The sequence below is a fragment of the Lissotriton vulgaris genome, chromosome 5 (assembly GCF_964263255.1).
Source record: "Lissotriton vulgaris chromosome 5, aLisVul1.2, whole genome shotgun sequence".
Classification (NCBI taxonomy): domain Eukaryota; kingdom Metazoa; phylum Chordata; class Amphibia; order Caudata; family Salamandridae; genus Lissotriton; species Lissotriton vulgaris.
The window spans coordinates 1,096,517,933-1,096,531,200 of NC_141693.1; the positions used below are offsets into that span (position 1 = coordinate 1,096,517,933).

Below are 13,268 nucleotides of genomic sequence, written 5' to 3' on the forward strand. Positions count from 1 at the left end.
CTAGCGACACAGTGGAATCAGGCTCAAGGTCAGATTACAGATCTGGTGTTGGTAAACGACCGGACGCATCGCTCTCTGAAGTGGTGGAACACAGAAAACATTTCCAAGGGACGGTCGTTCCTAGAGCCAATTCCACAAGTGACGATAACAGCGGACGCATCGCTCTCCGGATGGGGAGCGCATATGGACAGATACACAGTACAGGGAAAGTGGAGTGTGCAGCAAAAGAAACTGCACATCAACTACCTAGAACTATTAGCAATATTTCTAGCACTAAAAGCTTTCCTAATACAAATAGCAGGAAAAGCAGTCCTGATCAGAACAGACAACATGACTGCAATGTATTATATTCAAAAACAGGGGGGGACACACTCTCTCCAACTGTCCAGACTAGCACAAGACATATGGAGATGGGCCATTCCTCAAAAGATCTACCTGTTAGCGGAACACCTACCAGGAGTTCAAAATCAAATAGCAGACATCCTAAGCAGACAGTCAGAACAAGTACACGAATGGGAGCTGCACGACCAAATACTACAGCCATTCTTCCAAAAATGGGGGCAACCAGAGATAGATCTGTTTGCCAATCATCAGAACGCAAAATGCAAAGAATTCGCATCCAGGTACCCACACCAAAGGTCACAGGGCAATGCACTGTGGATAAATTGGTCCAACAAATTTGCTTACGCGTTCCCTCCTCTACCACTAATTCCATTACTGGTTCGGAAACTACAGCAACACTCAATGACAATGATACTAGTGGCACCCACGTGGGCAAGACAGCCGTGGTTCACCACGCTGCTACAACTCTCACAAGTACCACATCAAAAGCTAAGGTTATTACCCATGCATCTTACACAGAACCATGGAGAAATAATGCACCCAGATCCCAAACAACTGAACCTAGCGATCTGGCTCCTGAGGTCATAGAGTTTGGGTATTTAGATTTACCACCAGAATGCATGGAAATCATTAAGCAAGCAAGACGTCCTACCACCAGAGCATGCTATGCAGCAAAATGGAAGAGGTTTGCTATACACTGTAACAGTAAGCACATCAACCCTCTGGACGCATCCACTAAACAAATCATTTGCTATTTATTACACCTACAGCAATGTAACCTAGCATATACCTCTATCAGAGTTCATCTCGCAGCCATAGCGGCGTACCTACAAAACAGGCAACATCTGTCACTGTTTAAAGTACCAGCAATTAAAGCTTTCATGGAAGGACTCAAAAGAGTCATTCCACCAAGAAGACCACCTTCCCCAGTCTGGAATCTCAACATAGTGCTTACCAGACTAATGGGGCCACCCTTTGAACCTATGCATAGGTGTGAAATACAATTCCTCACATGGAAGGTAGCCTTCCTCATAGCTATCACGTCACTTAGAAGAGTAAGTGAGCTGCAGGCTTTTACGATTCAAGAACCATTTATGCAGCTACACCAAAATAAAGTGGTTCTTAGAACAAACCCAAAATTCTTACCGAAGGTTATTTCAGCATTCCACATCAATCAGTCAGTGGAATTACCGGTTTTCTTTCCAAAACCACAAACAGTAGCTGAAAGAGCCCTACATACACTAGACGTTAGAAGGGCCATATTGTACTATATAGAAAGAACACAAACTTTCAGAAAGACAAAACAGCTATTTGTTGCGTTTTCTCCTACACATAAAGGCAATCCCATCTCCAAAGCGGGCATTGCCAGATGGATTGTAAAATGCATTCAAATATGCTACTTAAAGGCAAAGAGAACATTAACTGTTCCTCCTAGAGCTCACTCTACACGTAAACTAGGGGCATCTATGGCATTTCTGGGAAACATTCCACTAGATGACATATGCAGAGCAGCTACCTGGGTTACACCGCACACCTTCACAAAACACTATTGTGTAGATGTGCACACAACACAACAAGCTAGAGTGGGACAAGCAGTATTAAAAACATTGTTTCAGACAGTTGCAACAGACACGGGCGACCACCGCTAGGGAGAGAACTGCTGTATAGTCTATTCATAATGTACCATCTGCAGCCCATATGCCTCGAACGGAATATGCTACTTACCAGTATGCATCTGTTCTTGGCATAGAGGGCTGCAGAGTGGTACATGCCCTCCCAGCCTCCCCGGAAACCTGTGTCTGTTCCAACATTATCTTATTTAGATACACTTACATGGGCACTCTTATCTGTATTCTACTATACTACTCCATCTAACCCTACTATGGCAAAACAATCTAAGGATGGAGCCGATGCCCATGCGCACTACCAACCAAGGGAGGAGTCACCAAGATACAAAAGACTCTCCAAGAGAAAAACAAAGTGCAATCATCCGAGCCCAACACCAGATGGCGATCTATTCATAATGTACCACTCTGCAGCCCTCTATGCCAAGAACAGATGCATACTGGTAAGTAGCATATTCCTTACTAGCATGCTGTAAACAATGAACAACCCAACCATGGCAATTTAATATATATATATATATATATATATATATATGAGGATAGGCCTAGATAGATCTATTGGTAATATTTGGGATTAGCACCGGACCCCATACTTGGTGTGTGTAGTTGGGTAGTACACATTATGGGTATAAACTCAGTTTATGGAAGGCTGCTGCCTCCATTCAAGGACCGGTCTTTGCTGGAATTCTCGTCTCTGCCTCCCAAAGAGTCGAGACAGTTTATTGGATAAGAACTACTGTGTTAGAAAACCGCATCTGTGCTATGCCTAAAAACGTTAGATGTTGCTGACTGGGCCCAAGAAAAATGTACACCATGCTGTTCGACCTTGTACAAGATGTTAAGACTGAATCCCTGGAAGAGTCCCTGAATAACAAATATGCGCACTGTATTTCTAAAATATCATCCCACAAAAACAAATGTATTGTGTGGCTGTTTAAAGCAGAACTAGCCTAAAACAGCTAATACATGCAACTAAAAGAGAGTCAAAGTGGGCCCTAGAGGGAAATCGCTACATTATTGTCTTGACAGCCAAGTCTGCCGGGATAAGCACTTTGCTCACTATGCTCTGCAGGATGTTCTGGTTTGAGTCCATTCACCGACCACCTGCCATAGATTCAGCTTTGGTATGGATCCAAGGGTTGTGGAATCTGCAGCTAGAAGGCTTTATCAGAAGAGCAAGTAATGCTCTTTCTGGTATAGATTGTCTCACGGAACCTCCAATCCTGCCTATTCTTTGATTGGACTCTACTTATTAATAAATCCTAAGTCTATGAATCTGCACACTGACATACCAGTTTGGTTTCGGGGTTCCATGTCGGGAGGCACCGACAGTCTTGAAAGCAACTGTCCGCATGTGGGGGTATCTCCCTTATAGGCCCAGCACGCCACTTCTGGAGCATGTCCGTGAAGAGCCAGACGGTGCCACCTTCTGGCACGCAGGGGTACTACAAAACAAGTCTCCAGATCCTGTCTGATGCCTGGGGTATATTCAAACAAAGAGGAAATTGCGGCTATATCAAGTCTTTACTAGAAAGAGAATTACCGAAGGTAAGTAACTCATTCTTCGAGGTGCTTGGTGATGGGCTTTGCTGGCTGTCAGTTTTCACAAAAGAACTAGTTGACGAATTGGACGATATTTGTGATATTCCTTTATTTTTGTTGTGATGTAGTCATTCATTCAGCTATATTGTCATTCTTTTGGAATGTTAAAAACTTTTGATTGTAGGTTAGCTAAACCTTCTTGTAAGAAACCCTGCTCTCAGTAGAAGGCCCTCAATTTGCGAGTGTGAGAAATGTATATGTTGTACATGAGGTCATAGCTGCCAAGGTTTCAAATCGCTGTGTGCCATTTTCAAAATTTCAGTGTCATTATGAGTGACATTTCAACCACTACGAATTACACTTTGTCAGAAGCAAAATTAAACAATGAAGACCAGGGAAACGCATCAATATTAGACATTACATCCATTTGAACAACAACAAACACTAAGAAGATCTTAGAACTTCAGCAAAGCACCAGAAATCGAAGGACCGGAGAGGCACACTCAAAGCCTAGGGGTCACAGCCCAGCCGCTGGCTGTAATTTCTTTAAAAAAAACACACACACTGAGTAACTGAACTGTATATTAAAAGAGTAAGTTGCACAGTCTACTAGCCTTACAAGCAATTAACACATAATTTGTGGCACAAATAATGTTTACTTAGTTTAATTGAGATAAATACACTTTACCTGCGCTCACTCTCTCAGGCAATTGTCATGTAGCCTGCAGACTCTTCCTCACAGCAGCTGCTGAGGTGACAGGTTACGTTGGCTTCCCTGCTCTAATGTGCAGTTACACTGATGCGACCTATATTTGCTGCACTAACTACACTGGGCAATAACCTGGTACCAGTCACACTATAATAGAGGGAAATAATGGAGCATCAGGACCAGAAATAACATTGTCTAATAAACTACAGCTAAAGGTGAAGAACAGGGCAACTCTCATCCGACATGGGGCAAGCGTCTGTGTAATAGAGGCCTCCTGAGCGCCGGACAGAAGTTCCACGAGGATCGTAATTGCTGTGTTCTCCTGCTAGTGGAATGGGGTATACGCAGGTGATACACACCTTGGAGGGGAGGGTGCAGAGCTTCTCTCTGCTGTCTGTCAGATCACCTGGTGGACGTGGCTGCTTGATACACGTATAATCGCGGACATAGATTCACAAAAATGCCTAGGGTTGAAGAATGATGTCACACACCCATTGACCCAGATGACGTAGAAGGGTTGATCCTAAAGCTGAGGGGCCCCAGAGAGATTTTCGAGGTGAAGATGAAATGTGGCTGGGGTGCCCCAGGAGCCAGGACTCCCTGGCACCGTGCAGATGTCAAATGAGAAGGGCTTCACACCCCGCCAATTAACTATTATTGCTATAAACGTCTCTATTGTCGGCCCACGTGCGCCTATTTTTGGAAGTCTAGGAAAAGCTTGTTACACTTCCTTTCGTTTCAACACTCCCGCGCGCTTGCCCTTAGCGCTAATCTTTTTCTAATTAAAAGTGCGCTTTAATTGCCCTCGGCCACGGCCTGCACAGGCTCTGGCTGGTACGTACTTGGGCCCGTCCGCAGATGATTCGAGTGTGTGTGCCTGCCCTGGAGGAATAGGACTGTGGTGTTGCTGGTGGGTGGCGCCCGTAGACCCGCGGGGACTCGCTCTGGCCTGCAAAGGCTGGCTGCTATTCAGAACGTTTTCTGCCCTGCCTGCGGCCTCTTCAGTGATCGGGCTGCAGCTCTCCTGACTCCTCGTGAGTTAAATGGGCGTCGGGGGTCGGGCGGCTAGTAATATTGTCCTGGCCGGCGGCCGTCCAGCGCTCCAATCCCGCCGGGTCACCTGTTTCTGAATCTACTGCATTTGAAGGGATAAATGAAAAAGTTGTAAACTAGCACGGCGGGGACTGGCCCGGTGCGAAGTGCCTGCAGAGGAGAGCTGCTGGTGGCAGCGCCATCATTGAAATTGCCACGCTGCAAGCAAACCATACAGCCCAGGGCAGCCTTGATCAAATCTCAGGGCACCAGGATGTGACGTACGTGGCGCCGCTGCCAGCAGATAAGCAACCTACCTGACTGGTGGTCCCGGTGATCAGAATACATTGTAGCACAGCAGACTGTGGCACTCCTCGGAGTAGCCACGCGCTATATAAAACATACCTACCATTAACATGAGCCTGCCAGCACTGTAGCCTTAGCTAACAGTGGAAGGCAAAGCTCCGACGCCTGTGGGGGACTCAGAGCAGTCATATTGATTAACTATTTATTAACTAGAGCCCCTGGCACTGGCAGCACGTCTCTCAGAGCAGCAGAGCCGTACACAGGCGCCGCCGGTGGCACCAGCTGGCGAGTCGGCAAAATGCGTGACAATGCATTTCAGTGCGGTGATGCGGAACACCGCACTGAAATGTGTGTGTCACACCTGATGCGTGATGCTTGGCAGGACTGTGAGGTCTCCATGGTTGGCATTGCAGCATTTGTGAATCCCTCTCATACAGGCCGATCTCAACACTGGTTGTGAACAGTTTGTGTAGTGCAGTGAGTGACCTTTTGTTAATCCCAGTTTCCATCTTGTGGGAAAAGCATTCAGGGCAAGCACACTGTTTATCTCTGGGCCTCCCCCGGCCCACGCGATTATTAATTGTTCTCGGAAGTGGACACTTGGCTTTAAAGTTTAGTATTGTTATAATTCTGATGCAGTCAGCCGTTTCCTGGTCTTCATTGTGTCCTGACACTGACACAAGCGGGCTTCGCCAGTGGCCTGCGATTGGAGCTGAGGAAGCAGTCTGGGAGATGAACTTTCACCTTACATCCTGCCAGCAAGTAGCGTGGTCAAAGAAGCGGGATTTCATTCACAAGAAGAGGGCTTTTGGACGCGACTCTTATTTGTAATTGTCACTTCACAGTTGTGCCAAAATCGAAGGCACCAAAACCGGATACCGTAAGGGAGGTAACTCCTAATGCTTTTTTCTGTATTGTAAAAAGGGGGACGCCATTCAGCTGTCCGTGATGCACATTAACAGAAGGTAGGACTTCAGATGTTACCCAAGCGAATTATTGCTATTTAAACGCACAGTTTTTATTAATTTCTAGGGTGCCATGGTTTGGTGTGACGTGCTTTTTATTTTTACACTAACTTTGTTTGAAAAGGGTAGAACAGGTTTCTTTTTACGTGCTACTTGGAGGATTTTCTCTTGGCTGTTTAGCTAATGGTTGAGTGATGTGCATATATAAACACGGATTTACTGGAGTGCATTATTTTATTGTGCTATGCAATCCCGCCTGCTTCCAGAGTACTAATGCACATGTTATGCAAATACATCGTGCTCAAATCGGCACCTCTGTGACATTCCATGCTGTGACTTGTAGTGCTTTTGCAATCTTCTTAGATGCTGTTTTGATCACTTGATTGCCCAACAACCTAATATTCTGAAGTGTGTTGTGTTGCTAACCTACTTGGCAGAGAATAGCTGCGGCTGCCTCAAGCCGTCATTTTAAAACCTAGAGCTTTTGTTGACACGTTCTCAATTATTTGATTAGACATTAGAAGCATAATGCAGTCCCTGCGGCCAAGGAGGGGCCCCACATCCTTCAAGGGTTTGAAGGGGCATAATCCGTCAGGGGCCCTCATTCAACCCAACGCTAGTGAATACCAGTGAGAAGGGTATACTCACCGGCACTCATTACCCCTGGAGGGTTCATTTTGTGTTACTGCACTGTAAACGACTTCAGATAGCCTCCAGTTTTATTATAAAAGCAAAACTTGCGAAATTTACGACTGTGAGGTGATAAGTTAAATTTACATTTAGATACTTGTAGTTTGAGGTTTTTTTTTTGCTGCTGGTGGATTTTATTAAACCTAATTATCTTTTTTTTTTTTAACACCTGGCGGGCGTCGGGGGTTGAGTGGGCCGCATTAATCGCTAAGACTACAAGACTCAACTGCTATTCTGAGCTAACACCGCGGTAAAAATATGAGCCGGCTCGGTGACTGATTTGTGTGTACTAATCTCGCATTTGTCCCAGTTTCACCATTAACCTGGCGGGAAACAGCAGAAACTTAAAGCCATCTCAAGAATAACAGAGTAAAAATACATGGACACTTCTTCGGCATAAAGTGTCCAAAATAGCGGTAACAAGGAGATGAGAAAGAACTGTTCAGCCGCGGATGGACCCTTCCCTCGCTGCAGCAGTAATCTTGTCTGTAATCCGGTGACACACAGTGGGAATTTACTTCCTGTCAGGAAACGCTGTTTGTCAGTGTATTATCTCACTGAGGCGACCACGAGTGAACAATAGTGTATTACAGTATTAGAACAACAAGCGTCATACGCTAAGCCAACATTGGCCTTATCCTGAATACTATCATCAGAGCCAGCGCTGGCCGGGCTCCAGGGCCGCGCGCTAGTCGGGGCCCCGTGGGGCTCTAGACAAGCAAAGATGCTGCTAGTGCTTCGGCATGTTGTAAGTTCATAGGCAATCCCTGAAAGATACAAAAATAAACCAGGAAGGACCGAGACAATGCTGCACGCCCGACGTGCAATAGCAGTCTTAAAATGGATGACACTGAATTACAGCATTGGTTCGTAACTTTAGACAAAAGCTTTTGTATTTATTTATATTGTATGTCTTCTTTCTTTTTTGATCTCACTCTATTGAGGCTGGATTTTATTGGATGTGTTATTTCATGGTTTGTACTGCTTTTATGGTCTTTATTCTTAAAATTAAAGAAAGTTTATATTGATATTGAACTTTGGGCTAATAAACAAGTCACTAGTGTTTATTTATCTAATGGACAAATAAACTAAAATGTATTTCCCATGAATTTTCATGTAATATTCACTTGTGTGCATTCTTAGTCTTGTACAATATTAATAGACGCCTACAAAAAAATACAGAAAATACATTAAAAAACGCAATTTTAAAAATGAGCATATAGTTAGTTAGTCACGCTCTACAACTTAGATTGAGTAAAGAGGCGAGCAGGAGTCTTCCCTCTGTCCCATCATTTCTCAGCGCAACAGCAACAATTGGCTGTCGCCCTCTTAGCATTTACTGGGCCTAGTGTTTTCCATGCTCTCTTTCCGTGCACGGTTAAAGGCCACTTAAAGATGATGTTGTGGTGACCAGCACTTTGGCCTTCCTTACTGTCCTGCTATCCCTTGCAGTAGAAGAGCGCTTTAATCATCGTCTCCTCAGTCTGTGCACGAGAGACAGAAGAGCACGAAATGGATTTCAGAAAGTAGTGCAAATGACCTAGCCAGTTTTTTCATTCTACACCATAACATGCACATCTGACTACATATACACTTCGATTTCATTTTTTTATATATGCGATGAAAAAACCCAAAGGGTAGTGAAGTTATGGTTAGCTTTGGTAATAACATGTCAATATACAGTTAAAAAAAACCTCGGATATCCACTAATAAAACATCAGTTGAAGTGCAGTTTTAGTTATAAATTAAAACCAAAAAGCTACTGAAATTCGCAAGCGGTAGTTGGGACCAGAACCTATAACTCAGGACACTTAGGGAGGCACAGGCAGGGCATTCCATTCCAGCCAGCTGGGCAGGGGCAGATATTGTCGTAATCCTTAAAAAAGGGAAATCCCCCGTAGAGCCCGGGTCATACCGCCCGATTACATTGATTAATGCTGACCTAAAAATCTTCTCCAAAACATTAGCAAATAGACTTGCTAGGGTAATAGTGCAACTAGTAAGCATTAACCAGCATGGATTTATCCCACATAGAGGAACGGCATTGCATGTTAGAAAGATGATCACACTATTTGACGTACAAGGGGCGGAGGAGAAACCAATGGCAGCCATGTTATTAGACGCCGAAAAGGCCTTCGACCATGTGGCGTGGGAATTTCTGTGGGCAGTGCTAAGGAAAGGGAGAATCGGGGAAGGATTTATAAAATCGATACAATCTTTATATGCAGGACCAACGGCGTGTGTAAGGGTGAATACAGGCCGCACTATCCCATTTAGAATTACACGGGGCACACGGCAGGGGTGCCCGTGCTCACCCCTGCTCTTTGCACTTTACATAGACCCATTAATTAAGAAATTGGAACTAAATGATCGAATTAGGCCGTTAGATACTAAAATGGGACCGATTAAGGTACTAGCATATGCGGATGATATCGCGATCATCACACCCTCACCGGCAGAGGCTATCAGCAAAATAGAGCAGGAGGCGGAGCAATTTGGGCGGGTCGCGGGGTATGCACTAAATAAAACTAAGACACAAATTATAAAGAATACATACGCAACATGCACAGATCCACGGGTGGTGGCTGAGGGGGTTTACTTGGGAATAACTATCACCGCTGATCTGGGAAATTTGGTGGACTTAAATATCGCTCCTATCATTTCGAAAGCGAAGAAGGATTTGAATAGGGTACATAATTTGCACATGTCCATAGTTGGCAGGGTAAATTTTATCAAAATGAATCTCCTCCCGAAATTTCTATATTTATTTAGAACTATCCCTCTATTTTTTAGTCCACTTCTGTTTAGCAGAATAGAGCTCATAATAAACCGGTTTATCTGGTCACAGGGTAAAACAAGAAGGGCACTAAAATTTATGGCATTACCAAGAGAGAGGGGGGGTGGGCACTACCGGATCTGAGACTCTATTATTGGGCTGCAGTGCTGCAGCAAATAACGGGCCTCACCGGTGGGGCGGAGATGGAAGTAGAATTCTACACCGGCTCATTAGAGATTTTCAGCTTGATTTTAGGCGAGGAGGCACAGAATGTGTTCTTGAGATACACTGAACCGAGCTACTTTAAGAGGACAAGATTCAAGACTCTGGAGGCAGCTTATAAGGTGTGGAAGGCGTTTAAAAAGAGTTTTGGGCTGGGCAGATATCATGCATATACTAGGTTAGGGAATGACCCCACATTACCCCCAGAGATCTTTGCTGATACTGTTTTCAAGGAATGGGGACGGTTAGGAGTAAAAAGAATGGGGGATTTGATAGGCCCATTAGGAGTTCGCCAATTCTCAGAGATACAGAGAAAATTTGGGATCAGTACAAGAATGTTTTTTAAGTATCTACAGATAAGAAGCTTATTGGCTGGAAAGAGAGGAGGCCCTTTAGGATTTGGAGATAATATAATACTACAATTAATAGAAGGGGGGCATGGCTGCACGATAAAAAGACTTTATGCCGAACTTATAGCACATAGGGGAGACGACTTGGGTAAATTTGAAGCAAAATGGATGGATGCGTTAGGGATTACGGAGGGGATCTTTGAAAAGTCATTACAGATGGGACATGAGGTTCTCCGCTCTTCTTCATTGCAAGCCCAGCACTATAAGACCTTGTACAAGTTATACTATACTCCAGCCAGAATTGCACAGTGGGGGGGTACACAAGGGATAACATGTCCAAGATGCGATAGCCAGGAGGGAGACATAGTGCACATGTTTTGCGAATGCCCCAACCTGGCTCCCCTGATAAAACAAACTGAAGGGTTTTTAGATAGATCTCTGAATTGTAAGTTAACGATGACACCCGAAGTAATATTAATGGGATTGGATGGTACTGGAGAGCAACCACAGCTGGAGAACTTTCTGTTTGTAGCTATGGCCGTATTTCGTCTATGTATAGCTTCGGCATGGCGAGATAAGCTCGCCCCCACTATGCAGCAATGGTTGGCCAGGCTTTTGTATATATACAACATGGAAAAAGCGCTATATGCTAGAAAAGGGAAGAAGGGCAGATCCCTTGGTCTTCAGATTTGGAAACCAATAACAGACTGGAAGAATAGGGTGGCAGGAAACACGGAACTTCTATAGGGTTTTCAGGCGGGCGTGCAATGTAAATCAGGAATATTAACTACGCTGCATTCATGGGGTTATGTTTATTATTTGATCCTCTTTCCACGTTTTTTCTTTTCCAGCTGTTTTGATTGATGCTCTTGGTTACCTATTATAATTTGCTAGGTTGAAATATTGTAACTTGAGATGCAGAAATGTCCTAGAAAATCGAAACTTGATTGCATTTTTTTTGCTTTCGTCATGTCCTGTGCAGGGGGGGGGGGGGGGGAGGATTTAGGGGAACAAATGCTGTAAAACATTTTAAATAAAATAAAAAAAAAAAAAATAAAAAAACCTCGGATATCCACTAATAAAACATCAGTTGAAGTGCAGTTTTAGTTATAAATTAAAACCAAAAAGCTACTGAAATTCGCAAGCGGTAGTTGGGACCAGAACCTATAACTCGCACACTAAATGCAGTTCTTATGACATGACAACATTTATTCCAATAAATAACTCCTAAAAGCAAAATGTAATTAAATAAAAACATGTACACAAACCAGTAAACGATGCTACATTCATTGACCTCTATTTCCAAGTGGAGTTGGCAGTCAACCAACCCAGGCTGCACATGGCCTAAAGCCATTTACAGCCTGGGTGTAGTATAACTGGCACATTTCAGTGTTTTTCCTTTTTTGAGTTGGATTCATATCTCCATTTCTACCTGTAAAATATCATTCATATTTTTGGTGTTTTTGTTCCGAGCAGTCATTGGGAATGGGGTGGATAATGGCCACAACATCTCATTGTAATAACTTAAAATGCCGCTGATACGATTTTAAAGCAGAAGAAGCAAAGATCACTTCATGTGTGATCTTATCAAGAGAGCAGTGCCTCATAAAAGACAGATTTTCGTCATAGTCCTTGTTCGGATTCTGAAGTCTACATCACAAATAGCTGCAGAGTAGAGTCGAGTCATGATTGAACGTGTTGGTGGGAGAGTAGGGTTTTATGTTCTTTCTTGATAGAGCCACCATAATTATGCAGCAGGGAGCACTAAATTCTCCAGTATTAGGGGTGTCTTTCATAGATTCACATGCTTGAATATTCCCCGTCGTCGAAGTGGGAGTCCCACGGTACATAAATAGCAGTAATAAATATGCATGTATACATGAGAAATATCATAAATAAAAAATACATACATATTGCGTAATAAAAATGTAAGCTTGAAAAAGTACCATAGAACAGAATAGGCCCATAGAAAAGCCCAAGGGAGAATTCACTTTAGTAACTTATAGGAGTCATTATGTGTTGGTCCACATTCCAGCCAATCAGGCTGTAGCCTCCTCTAGAACCTTCTCGTCAGAAGCCCAAGTCCTCAGATTTTCTACCGCACATCGTGTGAAGGGAGTCTCCCTGAGCTCTGCTCAGTTTTTTCCAGTTTCTTCCTATTTTTTCTTCAAAAATGTCTTCTTCAGGGAAAACTTTGTTCAAGGCTTGTCCATCCTGTGGAAAACTGCGCCTTTTTCATGAGGATCCACACAGTAAGTGTATTTACTGTCTTTATCCGGACCATGTTGCCTCTACCTGCAGGCTCTGTCGCAAATTTCCACCTAAGACTTTGGGGGACAGAGAGGCTCGTCTCCTTCTGTGGCTACAGAAGTTGAAATCATCTGATAATGTGATTTCCGATGTTGAGAGTATGTCTTCTGGTTTTTCGAAAACCTCTCAGAAGCGTGCTGAGACTGAAGTTCCCTCTCCTTTTCTTAAGAAGAGCAAGAAGTTGGGATCTTTCAAGGATGTCTCCTCACAAGACTTGCTTCAGGGCGCGCCTACGGGACCTGGCTCTCTGGCGTCTCGAGCCAAGACCATGCCCTCTGTATCTAAAACGGGCATTGGCTCGTCGACGCGTCCGTCGACGTCTTCAGCGTCTACGAAGTCCGTTTTGGCAATTTCGACGTCGACGACTACTTCCTCCATGTCGACCAGCTCTGCCACGAC

The 13,268-nt window shown here is 44.1% G+C and overlaps 1 protein-coding gene across 6 annotated transcripts in view; it reads left to right on the top strand.

Moving 5' to 3' along the window:
• Nucleotides 1-13,268, top strand: part of ADD3 (adducin 3) — a 462,930-nt gene that overhangs the window by 224,441 nt on the left and 225,221 nt on the right. Inside the window, exon 1 of one of the 6 annotated variants that reach the window (XM_086922759.1) lies at nucleotides 6,437-6,521. The exons of 4 other annotated variants lie outside the window; for them this stretch is intronic. The gene's annotated coding sequence lies outside the window, so the exon portion shown is untranslated. Of the gene's footprint in view, nucleotides 1-6,436; nucleotides 6,522-13,268 lie in introns of those variants that run through there. One more of the 6 variants, XM_086922762.1, reaches the window with a different exon arrangement.